At 36.6% G+C, this 19,405-nt stretch overlaps 1 protein-coding gene across 4 annotated transcripts in view; it reads left to right on the top strand.

The window, feature by feature from the left end:
* LOC150080207 (uncharacterized) overlaps positions 1 to 19,405 on the top strand; it is a 441,155-nt gene that overhangs the window by 244,009 nt on the left and 177,741 nt on the right. The gene's annotated exons all lie outside the window — the stretch shown is intronic.

A 19,405-nucleotide genomic window follows, 5' to 3' on the forward strand; every position in this document is an offset into this window, starting at 1 on the left:
CCTTGAAATCATTTCCATCATGTTTTAAATTACAGCTTGCATTGTTTTGAAGATCTTGAGCATTTATTTTGAATCATTCATTTGTGAAATACAGTCAAAAAAAAAATTTACCCACCCTTCGGATAACTGGTCTGCTCCATTTTCTGATTTTTATGGTATAAGTTAAGATCAGTTTGTATTCAGTTCCTTTCCTTTGGGGTTTTAATGTATCAACCAGTGCAGCTGTGTTAACTTGTGAATGGTTTTTCAGATAGCTATTTATATTTGTATCTGTTTGGTTTTTTTTTTTTTTTTTTTTTTACTAGCAGATGTTATGTTAACAATACCATTGAAAATTTAGTTAATGCCAAGTGAGATAGAAAAGCACAGTTCTTAGTGTAGAGAAGTCCCTTTTCTCTTGAAATAAGAGTAGCCCTATAAAAATAGATCATATAGGTATGAAACATTTTTTTCAATGTCTAATCACATCCAGATCCTATAAGCTGTGGGTAACAGATTGTTTCCTATAAACATAACAAAGCAACAGTCAAAGCCATTAAAAATATTAATCAGAATAAAATAAAAGGAACAGCATCTGGTGATTAAATAAGTAACAATATGAATGTAGATTGACTGGATGTTCTTAAATTACACCGCTCTGCATTTTGAAAAAAAAATTCAATATTGTTTCCTCAGAAAAGAGTGTTTCTGAATCATTTTCTAATTCTGATTTCAAAAATCATAAACTTTGATTTTTTACAAATGCTTATTAATTTTGGCAGAATATGTGCACTGAAATTATAACAAAATGCTACTTTTACCAGACTTATATTTAAAAATATACGTGCTGAAAACTATTAAAAAAGACAGTGTGGTAAAAAGTCCACTAAACACTCACCTGCAATTTTAGAAACTGATCTACAATGGGTCAGATATTCATTTCTTTCATTTTCTTGCAGATCCTTCTACTTTACTGTCCCTCTTCAGCATCCAGCAATAATCAAACATTATGTTGACATTCCTCTAACCCTTGTGGATTGTCAATGTGATCATACCTCATCTCCGTGTCCTTTAATGTCCTGGTGAAACTTCCACATCGACAACACACGTTGTCGATGTGGAAGCGTAAAAAATGTACCTTGCAACTCATGTCGTAGCCCATCTTCTTGGAGTTTGCCAACATATTTTTGACTATATTTTTGTAGTCTGGATCCTTGTTGTTCCCTAGGAAGTTCTCAACAACAGATCTGAAGCTGATCCATGCCTGTTCGTTTATTCATAGTTTCCTCAAAATCTCGGTCCCTCATCAGTTTGTGAATTTGAGGTCTAAAAAAAAACCTTGTTTTTGCTTCTCTTGGGCGATCAATGGAAATATAGTACAAAGTTGGTGGAAGCAGGGATCTTCTTGAGGTAAAGCTTTCATGAACTATTCCATCAAATCCAGTTTGATGTTCAAGGTAGAAGGACAGTTTTGAGATGTACCAGTGATTTATGAACTACATTCTTTGATCCAGGCAACAAACTGCCCCTCTTTAGCCAGACTTGGGACATCTCAATGATTACTCCTTGCCCAAGTGTCCCACCACTTGGGCAAGGTGGCCAGATTGCTGTCCAAGTAACATGCTTATCACTTTAAAGTCAGCACAGACCAACAAACCATGTTCTTCGTACTTAAGTCAACTTCAAGTTCTCATATGTTTCTTTCAAATGCACAAAATAAGCTACTAGAATTGACCCATATTTATTTCCATTGTGGAGCAACACACCTTTGAGACTCCTCTTTGGTGAGTCAGTGAAAAGTCTCCACCTGTTGTAGGATTGTAGATAATTCCTAAATAGTTATGTCAATTATATTACTGCAAAAAACCAGATAATTGTCCTCAGAAAAGTAGAGAACGAGTTTTCATTCTCTATTGTCTGTACTATGAGAAAAATGTCTCACTTGCTAGATTTTTTGAGTTAAGTCTAGAACCAAGGAGATCTGCAGATTCCTTTGGTAAATTTAAATCTCTTACCAGATCATTGAGTTCGTGAAAGAGGTTGTTTATGCATGGGTGCAGCACTTCCATTATTTCTACTACCCAGGTAGTGTGAATGCATCATTTATTCGTGTCTCATATTGTGAACACCTTCATGAGTTGCCTAGGTATTGCACTACTTCGAATAAGTAACACTTCTCTGCTAGAGAAGACTACTGTTACTTATTCTCAGATGGGCACAGAATAAGTAGTCTTCTCTACTTATTCTTCTCTACCAGAGAAGAATAAGTAGTCTTCTCTACCAGAGAAGTGTTTCTTATTCGAAATAGTGCATTACCTAGGCAACGCATTGTGAAGGTGTTCACAGTATGAGATATGAATAAACGATGCATTCATACTACCTGGGTAATAGAAATGATGGAAGTGCCATACCCATGCATAAACAACCTCTTTCATACTTTTAGACATTCAGTCAAGAAATATTTTTCGATTGAGTTCATGATGTGAAAACAGATGAGGCCTGAATTCATGCCACTCATGTAAACTTCAGTTTCATCTTCAGCACTGTCTGCTGCTTCACTTTTAGCACCGTCTGCTGCTACATTCTCCAATATTATATTCTCCAATATAACCTGCCGATATTCTCCAATATCGGCAGGTTATTTCCATGTGCAACTAGTTTAATGCTAGTGGAATATTAAGATAAACAATGCTCTTATGTTTGAATTGTATCCCTCTATACTAAGGCGCCTCCGTAGCCAGGTCGGAAGAAGCAGCAGTGCGTAGCACACTCTTCTTGATTAGACCAGGGTTCGAGCCCGTCACCACCAAATACGGAGGATGCGGAAAGGTCAGAGAATGACCACCGCATATCCTGGAGCAATATGGCCTTAGTTGCTAATGCTCCTAAAAACCAAATAACAAACCTCTATACTAAGCAAAAGTAAGAGAGAGTCATCACAGTGGCTATGGCATTTTCCCACAATCTCAATGCTTCAACACAGATTCGACAAACTATTTTGGTCACCAAGTTTCACTCCAAAATAAGCACAATACACATCTTTTTGCAAATTCGGTAATATCTTGCCTTTGCTTGAGGACTACATAACTTCCACAAATATAAGAAAATAAGTTCGGATTGTTCAAACACTTGCATGACGACATTTTATTCACTTTTCAGCACAGGTTTGACATGACAGCATTAAAAATAAACTGAGCTCACACTGGCAAACAGTGTTCCTTGGAGTTCTCACTGTCAAGAAACAAAAGCCTGAAGGCAATATTCATTGTCAACATGTGAAGATTACAAATTCCAAGCTTTTATTCCTTGTTTAATATTAATACTTAATATTAATACGTGCAATAATACAACTTGTGACATCAACTTAAGTGATTTGTGAATGTGATAGAAAAATGAATAACATTTCTAAAATAAGCACAAAAAATTGAGTTAAAAACAGCTGTTAGTTTACATTGAAAACCATGCAGAGTGGTGTTATCAATTTTCCTGATAACCTGATAATTTAAGAACATGAGCGTTTTTAGCACTGTTAATGTAATAAATAGTCATGTTTAAGCCTTTTGCAAATGCTAGTGTATATATGTTATCAGCACAGTGTAGAATCAAGGCATTGCTTAGAATGCGTGGCAAAGTATGAGATAAGTTGTAGACTTCATGGATTGTCTAGGCAATATATAAAATTCTTAGCTATATAATATCGGTATAAATACACCATAGCTTACCTATAAATTTCACTACATAAGTAGTGTAATGGCATCATTTGATTTTATCTCATATTGTTTCTGCCTTCACAACAAGATACCAAGTATTGCACTACTTAGAATAAATAACGCTTCTCTAGTAGAGGAGACTACTGTTATTTATTCTCAGTGGGCACCACCACCCAAATGTGTTTTCAGAGCTTGTTGGCTCACTCATCGGTGGGCGGGCAGGTACCCTGATAATGCAGACATGCCATCACGGTTGTGAAGTTAATTCCACAATATGAGAGATGCCAAATGGTGAAGATAATGATAATATTTTGAGGATTAAATGTTTAAGGCATAATACATTATTTGTTGAAATTAACTATATAATATCGTAAATACACCATAGATTAACCATAAATTTAACTATATAAGTAGTGCAACAGCATCATTTTATTTTATCTCATATTGTTGCTGCCTTCACAATGAGATACCAGATATTGCACTACTTCAAATAAATAATGCTTCTCTAGTAGAGGAGACTACTATTATTTATTCTCAGTGGGCACCACCACCCAGACTTGTTTTGGAGCTTGTTCCCTCACTAATCGGTGGGCAGATAGGTACCCTGTTAATGCAACATGCCATCATGGTTGTGAAGTTAATTCCACAATATGAAAGATGCCAAATGGTGAAGATAATGATAATGTTTTGAAGATTAAATGCTCAAGGCATAAACGTTATGGGTTGAAATTAACTATATAATAAATATGATATGGTTTAAATATGATTTATGGGTAAAATAGTTTACCCATAAATAATATGAGATAAAATCAAACGATGCCGTTACACTACTTATGTATGTAGTTAAATTTATGGGTAAACTGTGATGTATTATGCCTTGAGCATTTAATCCTCAAAATAAAATTCTTAGGCATGCTGTCTAATGCTTGGGAAAAGTGGGAAAGAACTCTTTTTTTTTTTTTTTTTTTCCTCTACATTTTGGGACACTACAATTATCCAATACTGTTCCACTATATATTGCTATAAATGAAATTGGAAGGGATATGAAATGACAGCCAGTTATATAACACATATACAGGTAAGTTGATGTCACGAGTTGTATTATTGCAGGTAGTTCTCGACTTTACGAGTTAATTCGTTCCTAGCGCACGCTTGTAAAGCGGGAATTTATTTCCCATAGACATAAGGATAAAAATAGGGGTTACGTTCTCAACAATGATTTATTTATCGAAAGAAATGAAAACGTAGCCTGTAAAATTAAGCAAATTATAATAATAGAGAAATTATTTACGACTTACAAATGTTAAAGAATGTTTATTCTTCATCATCATTGACTAAATGAACACTCGCTGATCACTCATTATTGGCTTGGCACTCGTTTGTTGCACAACGAGTCGTCTTCTTCAGAAATGTTTCAAGAGGTGTTTGTTTCCAAGATAATCTTCTCTTTTAATTATAAATTTCACAATTGCATGTATAAGCATTTTTTAATGGCGCACACAAATTGCAACTAACACATTCGCGTGGAGTAACAAGTTTACGAAGCTTTAAAAAAAAGGAATGAAGAAAAGATTCTGAAAATTTATTTGTTTTTTATACGATTGAATATTTCAGTAAAGGGCAAACACATTTCACCATAATAATGTAAAAACCACACAATTCCAGTTATCTGTATTTTTGCAAATGCAAGAAGATCAATATGTGTATAATTGCTTGCAGTAAATAACAGAAAAGCCCAAAAAACCGGAAAGTGCAAATTGTTTTTATTGTTTTATGGTAGTGACCTCCAGAAATGTGCTTTAGAAAAATATCACAAAGGCATTTCAAATTGATTCTTATAACGGAACATATGATCACGATGAAAATGTAGTGCATTTGAATTGGTAACTAATACAGTTTACAAACCACACTCACAACCTTTTATATGGCCTTAAAGTCACGCTCGTAACCTTAAAAATAACACTTTAGAGAGATAAATAGCTTAGTTATACAGCGATGCACGTGGTTTGGAATGCGGTATTTATGAATGTTTAACATTCGTTTTTTGCAATTAATGTTCATATTTTCGATTTTGTTGATACTTGGGGGGAAAAACTCGTAAAGCGAGAACTGCCTGTATATTCATTTCAACAACAAGACATGGGGGGGTATCATTTACAACAAGGTATGGGAATGTAATTCATTTACATAATAATATCATAGGGTGATGGACAAAAGTTCATTTTATACTGATCCATCATATCCATTTACAGCAAGATTGAAAGTGGCGGATGGTGTGGTATTTTTGCTGTGTGTCCTTGTATAAAAGTCACTAACTCTAATTCACATAACAGTATCATAGGGTGATTGATTGCAGTTTTCAAAGATACACATTTACAGGAAGGAGGAGAGAAGTTTTATCATACTTTGTCAGGCATTCTGTATTATGCCTGGGTTCTGTACTTTGCTGGTGCTGGTGGCATATGGTACCAGCAAAGTAGCACTTTGCTGGCTACATACATATATATATATATATATATATATATTGGAATTTAATAAAATTTGGGAATGGTGATACATGATGATTATCCATAGAATAAATGATGTAGTGAAACACTTATACCATGTGAATTCAAAGTTAGTTTTAATAAGTGCTTGCAACCTAATTATAGTAAATTTTTATAAAAAGTTGTTATTTCAGAACTTTTGCTGGAACCTATCATCAGACCAATTCATGGGGTGAAATTAACCAAAGTTTTTCTTTCTGATGTAGAACTAATGTATATGATGAGAGCTTTGTCAATCAATTCAGCCATGGAGAGATTGTGCAAGGCTCAAGGGGTAAAAATTTTTTCAACCTGGTCTGTGCTTGTTGACAAGAGAGACTGCTTCTACAGGGATGGGGTACACTTAAATAGAAAGGGTGCAAGAATATTTGCTGATGCTATCGAGGCAGTGTTAGGGGGTCAGAAAACTGCTAGCGTGGGGGGATACACGGACTAAAAGGTTAACAGTGGCCACAGGCGGAGACAAAAGTGATTCTTGCACTGCTTCTATTAGAATGGGCGGCAGACTGGAAAGCAAGATAATGGAGATTTCCAGGACTGCTGGGAGTCATAGTGGAACAAGTAAATACATGGGCTGTGTTAGGGTGGCTAGGAGCAGAAACAGGTTCATGAATACCTGCATGTACACCAATGCTAGGAGTATAGTTAATAAATTTGATGAGCTTGAAGTGCTAGTCAAGACATCAAAGGCAGATATTGTTTGGGATATCAGAGACATGGTGTCACACAGATATAGGCAGTGCAGAGTTGGAATTTGGGGAATACATTGTGAATAGTAAGGGTTATGCTGTTAGTTAAGGCGCCTCCGTAGCCAGGTGGGAAGGAGCAGCAGTGCGTAGCACATGTTTCTTGATTAGACCGGGGTTCGAGCCCGTCACCACCAAATACGAAGGATGCGGAAAGGTCAGGAAATGACCACCGCATATCCCGGAGCAATATGGCCTTAGTTGCTAATGCTCCTAAAAACCAAATAACAACAACAACAGCTGTTAGTTAAGAAACACATAAAATCTAAGGAACTGCATCCAATTGATGCTGGTGGACAATTCAGTGTTGAGTCTGTTTGGTGCGAAATAAGCACTGGGAAAGGAAAAACGATAGTAGGTGTGTGTTATAGGCCTAATGAATCTGATGAGTATAATAAGCAATTGTGGAGAGAAATACTGGGCCAGGAAATCAGAATGTCTTACAGTGGGAGATTTTAACTTTCTAGATATTGACTGGAACTTGTGGGTTGGTCACTCCCACACTACCAAGACTTTTGTGGATTTATTGCCTGACTGTTTTCTACAGCAACATGTTCGAGAGGCAACCAGAGGGAGTAATACTCTTGATCTGATTATCAGTAGTGATTCTTCGTGCATTAAGAATCTGCAGATAAAGGAACCACTGGGCGACAGTGATCATAATGTATTGATGTGAGAATTATTTAAAGATGTAACTACCATCAAGACTAAAGGGAAGAGCTTCTGCTTTCGTAAAGGTGACTACAGAGGTTTCAGACAGTTTTTAAATTCTGTACAGTGGGATCAACTGATGATGTTACTAACAGTGAATTCTAAATGGGAAGCCTTCAGGGACTTAATTTTGGAGGCTACTAGGCTTTTCATTCCAACTAAGAAATACTGTTCAAGGTTTAGGCCTAAATTGATGTCAGATGAATTAATGAGGCTAGTGGCAGAGAAGAAGAAGAAGAATGTATGGGATGCATATAAAGTATCAGGGGACACAGAAGCCTATGGCAGATATAAACTAGTCTGTAATCAAGTCACAGGAGGTTAGGCAGGCGAAGGCAGATTATGAGAAATCTTTGGCAAAGGATACAAAGAAAAACAGCAATGAGTTCTTTACTTATGTAAATCTCTAGACGGAAAGGGATGAATCAGATTGGACCACTTAACATAAATGGGTTGACTATTGATGATCATACTCAGGTATCTGATAAACTGAATAAGTATTTTGCATCTATATTCACACGAGGAGTTATTCAATGAGGGGAGTGCCAGAAGCTTATCAAACGTTAACAGTGAGCTAAGTAATTTTATAATAACTGAGAGCAAAGTGGAGGAGAAATTGTTGAAGTTAAACATAAGAAAGGCAGCAAAGGAAGTAAGCAAACCCTTAGCCATAATTATGAGAGCTTCCTTGGACTCAGGGGGAGGTACCCATGGACTGGAGGTATGCAAATGTATCACCAATTCACAAAGGAGGTTCAAAAGGTGACACAAGTAACTACATACCTCTTAATTTAACTTGTGTTCCAGGGAAAATAATGGAATCACTGGTTAAAGAAGCTTTGCAGGATCATCTAGACAAGACTGCAGTAATAGTTAAGACACAGCATGGGTTTATCAAAGGGAGGTCTTGTCTGACCAATTTGATTCGTTACTATGATGTGGTCACAAAGGAACTGAATGCCAAAAATGATTTTGATATCATATACTTGGATTTCAGGAAAGCTTTTGATACTGTTGCACATGGAAGACTGCTGTACAAATTGGAGAGGTATGGCATCAAGGGTAAGCTGCTACAGTGGATAAAGGGATGGTTGAGTGGGAGACAACAGAGAGTGGTAATCAATGGACACTGCTCTTCGTGGACAAATGTTATTAGTTGAGTTCCCCAGGGTTCGGTGTTGGGCCCATTGTTGTTTTGCATCCTTATCAATGATATTGATGAAGATATATCAGGTTTATTGTCCAAGTTTGCAGATGATACAAAGGTTGGCAGGATTGTTAATGACAGTAATGACAGTATGCTACTCCAGCTGGATCTAGATAAATTGCGAAAATGGGCTAAGAAGTGGCAACTGGAGTTTAACATTGACAAATGCAAAGTACTGCATATAGGTAGCAATAACTGAAGAGAAACGTACCAACTGGGTGGTACTATACTCAAGGAAGTGGAAAGCGAAAAAGACCTAGGGGTAATTGTGCAGCCAAATATGAAATTCGCTGAGCAGTGCAGATGGGCTGCCAGGGCAGGTCATGGAGTCTTGTCAGTGATATATAGGAATTTTGCTAGCAGGGACAGGGAGGTGATAATCCCGTTACACAAGGCAATGATCAGGCCACACTTTGAATACTGTGTACAGTTCTGGAGGCCTCATTTTAGGAAGGATGTAGAGTTGCTATAACAAGTACAAAGAAGGGGAACAAAGGGGTGCTGTTACCAAGAAAGGCTTAAGTTCTGCAGATTGCAGCACCTGGAAAGTAGGCACCTGCTAGGTGATCTGATTGAGGTGTATAAGGCCTTAAATGAGTTGAGCAAGCTGAATGCTGATGGGATTCTTCGACTTGCTCAGACTAAGAACCTGAGGGGGATCACAGTTTCAAAATGAGGAAAGTTAGTTATAGAATAGATGTGTGGAAATTTGCCTTTAGCCATCGGGTAGTTGGTTGGTGGAACAGGCTTCCATCTTTTGTTGTGGAAGCTAATAGCTTAAATAAATTTAAGGTTGAGCTGGACATGCATTTGGAACGAATTGAGGGATAAAATTGGGAGGGTTTTTTTGGCTGATGCTGCATAAGCTTGCTTTCTTGCATTGTATGCCTCTACTAATGCTAATTTTATTTTTAATTTAATCTGTTTTGAGCTAATGAAGCCTCAACACTAATTCTTCCATGCTCCTTCTTGTGTCACAACACAGTTGTCCAAAATCTGAAGTCTTGATGTGTTTCTGTCTTTCCTCTGCACTTTCATTCTATTTTGTATATCGGGCCTCTGGGATTGTTAGTGTTTCTGGCTGAATGTCTAGTTCCTTCCTTTAGGGATGCTTGTGCCTTTGTTGACTTCAAACTTATTTGACTATTTTCCAGAAAACCCCAGAGGCATGATAGAATGCAATTGCACAGGAACCTACATCTGGAATCTTATAGGCATTCTTCTGGAAATATTCTAGACTTGAAGAGCATAAAAAAAATATATACAATATTGGAGGTTGACAACAAAAAAGCAGTGTGTATCCTGTACACACGAAAGATTTTATGTGAAAACATCCTTGGTTAGGTGAAATGTAAATGCCTACTAACGGTATCGTTTGACCATCGCGAAGAAAACATTCAGCTGCACAAATGTCTCCAACAGGTCTAACACACATGGATTTGCCAACAGTTTGTGGATAAATCACTTCCATATGAGAATTAACAACATGAAGTACGATTTTCTCTCGTATGGAAAACTGCTACACCACCAGCTTGTTGATCTTCTTGTTTGAATTGAACGACACAATCGAAGTTGGGTATTTATCCAGGTTTCGGAAATTAGAAGTAAATTGGATTGTTGTGTGACTGCATCAGTGAGAACATCACTGTGAACACGTAAACTTTGACAATTTAACGTTAGAATGGAAAGATCTTGTCATTTACCGATGAACTCGTGTAAAGTATCTTGCATGGTAAATAGAAGATTACTCAACAACCTGGTCATTTCAGCTTTAAGTGCAAGAGTGGATATAGCATTTCTCAGTTCATGATAAAAAAAATTTCTTCATTTGCAAGTAATGTAAAAATCATTGATATCATTAACTCGAGATAATGCAACAAACGAATTGTTGTTGGTGACATTTCAGAGAGGAATCGAAAGTACCTCCCTGAAATTTATGGATGGTAATAGCACAAGCCAGTATTAGTGGGAAATGATTTTGTTTAGCCAAGATTGTTCTGTTGTTATTCGACAAAACACTCTTACTACTTCTTGCGATTGGTATGGCTTCAAAATCGATTTCTCAGCCATAGTAAACAGACGAGCCTTCGTTCTAGCAGGTCCCTCAAAGTCGAAGTTGGTTGTTACAAAATACTGTCTAGCCGGTTCAGGAATCAATTGAAAATTGATTCCTGAACCGGCTAGTGCTGTTGCAGTGATGTTTGATGAGTTTGAAAATAAACAAAAGTGATATGCTTTATTTAGTTCAAATTTCTTCCAACAGTTGGTGGTGCAGAGATTGTCAGCTGCTAGATTGTAACAACCAGTTTTGTTAGTAGCATTAACATTCTGTGTCGTGATTTTGCATTGAAGTAATGAACAAATATCAAATTTTGCTTTAAACTGGGAAAATCTATAACAGAAATGTATGAAAATGTTAAAAATTGTTTATGGTGATGAAACATTAAGTTGTACCAGTGTGTTTGAATAGTATTAGTGATTCAAAGACCGACATGAGGATGTTTGCGATGACTAAAGAAGTGGAAATCCACCAACCTCTCAAAATGAGGACAGAATTGCATAAGTTCAGAAAATTTTGACAAGGGAAATTTGTTTGGCCCTCAGAATGATGGCTTATGAGTTGGATATGGATAAGGAGGTGATTCAATAAATTCTGCATGATGATTTAGGGAAAAGGAAGGTCTGTGCCTCACCGCCTCAGAAACAGTGAGGAGTGCCATCATGTGAAGACTTCATCCAGAAAGCTTTAAATATCAAGACAGTCCTAATTTCCTCTACTGTATTGTCACTGGAAATGAGTGTTGGGTGTTTCAGTATGACCCAGAAGTGAAGGGAACAAAAGGGTGCTCTTATCTAGAAAGGCTTCAGTTGTCTCGAGAACAGACACCTACAGTGAGATATGACTGATGTGTTTAAAGCCTTGAATGTATTAGTATTAGCATTGGCAAAGGCACTTGATGCAAGAAAGAAGCTTATATAGCATCAACCAAAAAAAAAAAAAAAAAAACCTTATATTGAGTAAGCTGAACATTAATGGTGTTTTTCCACTTGCTGAGAATATGAGGGGACATAAATTCAAGTTGGGGGAGGTTTGTTGCATGATAGATGTGTGGAAGAGGTATGGTTGGGTGAGCTTGTATTTTTATTTTTAAAAATTTTTTTTTTTTTTTTTTTTTTGGCTGATGCTATATTAGCTTGCTTTCCTTCATCATTTGCCATTACTACTACTTGAGAATCATCACTAAGGCCCAAAAAAGTTTTGTTTGCAGAAAAACATATCTGTCGAAAAACATAAATAAAAATGTATTTGCCGAACTAAACATCATCTCTTTGGGTGCCAGTGCTGACTCTATTAAGAAACTTTTAGAATGGTGTAATAAGTACATTCAGTCCATGGTGATTGCTTTGAGTAAAAATAAAACCATTTTTGAGCTCCTTCACTCTGTTCTTTTTATTGCACCAGTCCGGGAACTTGATTGCCACACTTCATATATTGCTTGATTCCCTGTAGATGGATTGTCACAAAATTTGTTGAGAATCTCAAATTTTTATTAAAGTCAGACAGAAATCCAGAAATTAAATTATATTTTTAATTATTTATTTATTCCCATTCTTATATTCTTATATATCACATAAGCTATCAATATATATTGTAGCCTAGCCTAAGCACTGGATGTTGTGTTTATTGCCATATGCTGAATTGGGGGTGTGACAGATGGATAGAAAAGAAAAGTACTCATTACGCTTTCTTTTGTTATCAGTTTATGATAACAAAAGAAAGTGTAATGAGAACTTTTATTGATTCATGATTTAATGTTTAGCAGAATTCCTACTAAATATTAGATCATGAATTATTACTATTTGCATATTATATTAATCACAGCAGGAATGTGAAATACGTGTTATGTTTCAATTGTTATTAAAACCAGGAGGAAATGAAAAGCTGACTGCCTATTGCAATCTGAGGTGTGTTGCTATTTTTTTAAAATTAAAAATCCAGGAGGAAATAAGTGAAGCTTCATAAAAATTTGAATGAATACTACTTTTTGAGGTAAGTGGAATGAAGTGAAAATTATTACTTTTTTATATTATTAGTTAATTAATTGGTAACAAAATCATCACTGCCAATGCTCCAGATTTAAGTCTTTTTCGACTTGAGCCCTCCTCTCTCTCTCTCTCTCTCTCTCTCTCTCTCTCTCTCTCTCTCTCCTTTTACATTACCATAGCTTTTCTCTGTGTTTTTCTTTTCACAGAAAAATAATAAAATAACATTAAAATTTGTAATTTTTTTAAACAAAATTCTACAGCTTCTTATTTTAGTTAACAAATACAGTCGTAATAAACACAGAAGAATAGTTTGTAATTTGTTCAATTTGCATTAAAAATATATATATATATTTGTTCCGCCATTTCCAACACAACTCATATTATATGGCCAGAGATAATACCTGCTCTCAATTTACAAACCAGTAAAGATTAATAAAAAAAACTTAAAACTTTTTAAAGACTTATTTTCAAGGAAAACGTGACAACTCCTTTACTTGTTTGCTGAAAGAGAAGAAATTAAACTGGGCAAATCTATAACAGAAATGTATGAAATGTTAAAAATTGTTTATGGTAATGAAACATTAAGTTGTACCAGTGTGTTTGAATGGTATTAGTGATTCAAAGAATGGCGTGAGGATGTTCGCGATGACCAAAAGTGGGGATCCACCAGCCTCTCACCCCAGGTGCCTTTCTTATGTTCATCAATAAATCAGTAAAGGCTACCTTCCTTGTCAGTTAAAGTTATAAAAGACTAAAAAAAGTCTACCCATTTCACCCATCCATTCGCTCCAAAAGTTTGTCTAGTTCTTCCTTCAATTTATTTAAGCTATCAACTTCCACAACGACAGATGGAAGTCTCTTCCAGCAATGAACCATCCGCCGACTAAAGACAAATTTTCCCACATCTATTCTACAACTGTCTTTCCTCAATTTGAATCTCTGCCCCCGCAGGTGCGTAATCTGAGCAAGACGAAGGTTCCCATCAGCATTCATCTTGGTCAAACCATTCGAGACCTTATACACCTCGATCAGATTACCTCACAGATGCCTAAGACTAATAAACTGCAATTTGCATAACTTAAGCTTTTCTTGATAAGTGCAACCCTTTGTTCCTCTCACAATCTAGTTGCCCTTCTCTGTACTCAATACAGCAGTTCTACATCTTTCCTAAAATACAGTACTCAAGGTGTCGCCTTATAAACAGTGATAATCACCTCCATATCCCTACCAGCAAAATTCCTGTATGTCATTGAAAAGATCCCAGGCTGTTTTGGCAGCCTGCCTGCACTTCTCAGAAAACTTCATATCTGGCTGCATCATAACCTCAATGTCTTTTTGATTCTCCACCCCCCTGAGTGTAGTACCACACAATTGGTACATTACTCTGGGGTTACTCCTACCCATATGCAGTACTTTGCTTTGTCAATGTTAAACTTCAGTTGCCACCTCTCAGCCCATCTGTCCAACTTTTCTAGATCCTGTTGCAGTAGCTTACATCAATACTTTCATTAACACCCCTGCAAACTTAGACATTAAACCCACTATACCTTCATAAGTATCATTGATATATATAGAACACAACAATGATCCCAACATCAAACCCTGGGGGACTCTGCTAATAACATTAGTCCACAAAGAGCAGTGTCCGCTGAGCCATCCCTTTATCCATAGTAGCAACTTGCCCTTAATGCCATACTGCTCCAATTTGCACAGCAGTCTTTTATGTGGAATGGTATCAAAAACTTTCCTGAAATCCAAGTATATGTTATCAAAATTATTTTTTGCATCCAGTTCCTTTGTGACCACATCATAGATACAATCAGATTGTTCGGACAAGACTTCCCCTGAATAAACCCATGCTGTAGATATCCTACAATGCTTCTTTAACTAGTGAATGCATTATTTTCCCCGAACAGAAATGAAACTAACAGGTCTGTAATTAACTTGTGTCACCCTTTGAATTCCCTTTGTGAATTGGAATTACATTTGCACATCTCCAGTCTATGGGGACATTCTCTAAATCCAAGGATGCTCTCATAATTATGGCTAAGGGTTTGTTTACTTCCTTTGCTGCCTCCTTTAATATTACTGGATAATTCCATCCACTCCAGATGCCTTTCTTATTTTAACTTCAACAATTTCTCCTCCACTTTGCTCTCAGCTATTACAAAATTGTTTAGCTCCCTGTTGGAGTTTAATAAGGTTCAGTCCACCTCCCTACAGAATAGGAAAAGTGGGAAAGTTGACTCATTCAGTTTGTTATCTACCTGAGTAGGATCATCGACAGTCAAACCATCGATATCAAGTGGACCAATTTGATTCATCTCCTTTCCTTCTAGAGTTTACATAGAAGTCTTTGCTGTTCCACTTTGCCAAGGATTTCTTTTAATCTGCCTTTGCTTGCCTAACCGCCTTTGTGACTTAATTACAGACTGGCTTATATCTACCATAGACTTCTAATTTATATGTATTCCATGCATTTTTCTTCTCTGCCACGAGTCTCATTAGTTCAGCTTACATCCATCAAGGCCTAAACCTTGAATAGTTGGTACAAAAAGCCTAGTAACTTCCAAGATTACTTCCTTGAATGCTTCTCATTTAGAATTTGCTGTTGGTAAGATCATCAGTTGGTCCCACTGTATTGAATTTAAAAACTATCTGAGACCACTGTAGTCACCCTTACAAAAGCAAAAACCCATTTCTTTACGCTTGATGGTCTTTAAGGATGACAAACTGATCAGTAATACATCACAACATTTGCAGCAAAGTATAGGTGTTTTATATATGCAGTAAAAAAAAAAAAAAAAATTCCAATTCTTGATAACATTGAAAGTAAAGAAATGGATATTATCAGTTTTGTTATATTCATTGTGAAACCTACTGTATGCTATTGTGAAAGAACCAATTGATGCATTCTTTAGTGGCTAAAAAGTACACAAGAAAACTTGAAATATATCATATTAATCAAAGCTATGGTCGACATTTTAACAGTTCCTGTTAGAAATACTGAGCATGAGAGAAGATTGAGGTAGGGGGAAACTTACTTTAGATCTTCTCTTTCTGGTGGGCTTGCTTATGTAATTGACAGCCAAATCTAAATAGCAGTGCCATTGTTAAAACTTTGACTCAGTGTTTCTGAAGAGGACAAATTCCGGCAGTAATATCTTCTTAAGGAAGACTTCACTTGATGACAATCTGGTCAGAAATCCACAGAAAGAAAAATCCCGGGTAATAAGTTATGTTTAAAAATATACTATACTAAAACAATCCTACACCCGTATGTTAATATAAAATGTGAATGCTGTTGGTGAAATTTAATTTCTAGTATAGTGTGGACTTCAAAAAACCTTTCCGCATTTTTCTGCAAAATCTAATAATCTGTTTTTTTTTGTTTTTTTTTTGTTTTTTTTTTGTCTATTTTGTCCAAAAAAGTCCTGTTTACATTCTGCTTACATATGCCAATCTCCAGCTTTTTTAAAGAAGCTAACAGCTATGTAAGTTAATTAGTTATTTTTTTATTTATTTATTTTTATTTATGTAGACCCCCAAACACAAGAAGTATTAGAACCTATAGTACTTAGTACCGTGCTTGGGTTGGAGGTTAAGAAGATATTTGTTGAGATTGGACTCGAACTTCTGTAGACTGTAATTTTCAGGAAATAGGTATGAAGGAAGGTTGTTCCAGAAAATGGCAGTTGAATGAATAAACGAGGAAAATGAAAAGTTGGTTCTGTGAGTTTGAAGTCGGACAGTAAATGGATGTTCGCTGGTGGCGGCACTTGTTCGGACTGTTTTGAAAGAGAGAGAGTGGGAATTATATAAGCCAATTCAGAAGAACAGTGCCCATGGAAATATCTGTAGAAGAGGCATGCAGCAGAAATAGTACGTCTATGAGACAGCGAGTGGAAATACTCTGTTATAGAGATGAATCATTAATTAACCTAACTGCCCTCTTCTGAATGGAATCAAGAAGCCTGAGAGAGGTTTTGGGGGTGGTGCCCCCAGATGTGGGAACAATATTCCATGGTAGGGCGGATTTGCGATTTGTGGAAATGGACATCGTTGAGATTAGAATTGAGACCATGTATATTTGTGAAATGAATTAAGAAGTGTTTGGGAAGTTTAGATCTTTTCGCAGATAGTTTGACAATTCATGGTGTATTCAATAGTAAGAAAAAGTGGGTGGGACATGCTGTATGAAGTAATGAAATTTTTGGATATGGCGTACACATGGTAAGACTATAACCAGATCCTTGACATAACGTGGCCTTGACAATGCCCCCCCCCCCCCCCGGCGCATACACACTACCCAGACTCCCTCCAGTCACTATCTGGCAGAGTAGAGATAGCAAGATTATACACTAGCTGATCCGGAAGCCTCCTAGAGAGTTACCAATAGGTTCGGTCTGGTGTACCAACTAACTAGTGGCCGGCCTGCGAACACCGTTCTAGAGCTGTACACTCGAAATGTAAGGAATATTGGATCTCGCGCCACGATGTTCATCATAACCTCAAAAGTCATCAGTCATACTGCATGATGGAAGAGATGGGGAAGGGTTGACTGGAACTTAGCTCTGGAGACTGAACTTTGGTTCCACCACTTGAAGCCTCCAATAAGCAAAGTGGTGGTATTGCACACATTTACCTTTACATTACACTACACATTTAGGTTTCAGTTATGTTATTTACTGAAAAAGAAACAGTATGATAAATTTAAGAAATAACAATCAGCCATGCTTGTTAAGTAGTGCACTGCATAAATTACCTAACTTGTTATATTTACTGGTAGTTGAAAAATCTATGTAAAAAAGGCCTATCCTTTCGACTAGAAGGTCTCCTCACAGATGACCAGTTGCTCAGCACTGCAGTTTGCAAAAATTGAAATATTTTATGGTAACAGGACTTTTTCTTGTAATTGACTAATCTGGTTGCTGCCCTCTGCACCCTTTCCAAAGAGATCCACATTCTTTTTAAAATAAGGCTCCACACCTGTATGCAGTACTCAAGATATAGCCTAATCATTGCCTCATAAAGTGGGACATTCGCCAAATACTTTACATTTTAGTTTTAGTATTAATAATGGAAAATTATGCAAGAAGTTACTGTGTCCTAAAAGCTTCTGAAGGACTAGCAAAACGCATACTGAAAGTTTGGTGTTGATCCTGCTTCCTCAAGCAATACTCCACATATAAAACTAACTTTGTAGAGGGGTGCAGAACTAATAGGAAATATCAAACCAAAATTAATCAAAACCTTTCAAAGGAATAAAAGACCATATTCCTGAACAAAATGAAACTTCAAATTTTGTTTTATTTATTTATTTATTTATTTTTTTTTTAACATAGGTTAACTTATTGACATGCTGTTTAGTTCAAAGGTCCATAGGGATATTGCGAATAAATTTTGAAATGATGAAAGGTGTTATTCCACATTTATTGCAGTGTTTCTATCAGTGGGGGGGTGACTATGAAATTGGAATTTCAACTAAAACATACCAACTTTGTGGTACTACACTTGGTGCCAGAGAATGAAAAAGACCTGGGGGGTAATTGTGCAGTCAGATATGAAGTTTTCTGGCAGCTTGTCTGAAGTTTTCAGACAGGCTGCCAGAGCAGGTCATGAGGTCTTATCAATGATATACAGAAATTTTGCTAGTAGGGAAAAGGAGGTGATTATCCCTTTGTATAAGGCAGTGGTCAAGCATGCTTCGAATACTGCGTACAGGTTTAGAGGCCTCATTTTAGGAAGGATGTAGAGTTGCTAGAATGAGTATATAGAAGGGCAACACGATTGATGAGAGGAACAAAGGGGCACTCGTGGCAAGAAAGGCCTAAGTTCTGCAAATTGCAGCATCTGGAGACTAGGCACCTGTGAAGTGATCTGATTGGGTGTATAAGGTCTTGAATGGTTTGAGAAAGCTCAATGCTGATGGGATTCTTCCTTTTGCTCAGATTCTGCACCTGAGTGGGCATAAATTCAAATTGAGGAAAGACAGTTGTAAAATAGATGTGCTGAAAATCGCCTTTAGCTAGTGGGTAGATGATTGCTGCAAAAAACTTTCATCTGTTGTTGTGGAAGTTGATAGCTTAAATAACTTTAGGAACAACTGGACAAACTTTTAGAGTGGTTGGATGGGTGAAATGGGATTTTTTTTTTTTTTTTTTGGCTGATGCTATATAAGCTTACTTTTTTGCATCGTATGCCTGTATTAATGCTAATTTTCTGGAGGACAAACAAAACACACTATGAAAATTTTGTGTTTATTTTACTTTACCTTCCAGAGAGTAATGCCCAAAACATACTCTCATTTGGAAAGCTTCCCAGAGATCAAATCTGACATTTTATTGATGGGTTTACAGCCAACATCTAAACGCACAGAGACACCAGACAAGATCTGAGTCACTCATGGTATTGGTATTAGAATTAGCATTCGTAGAGGCATATGATGCAAGAAAGCAA

Source organism: Mastigoproctus giganteus, chromosome 9 (genome assembly GCF_048544385.1).
Source record: "Mastigoproctus giganteus isolate SK-2022 chromosome 9, ASM4854438v1, whole genome shotgun sequence".
NCBI classification, from domain to species: Eukaryota; Metazoa; Arthropoda; class Arachnida; order Uropygi; family Thelyphonidae; genus Mastigoproctus; species Mastigoproctus giganteus.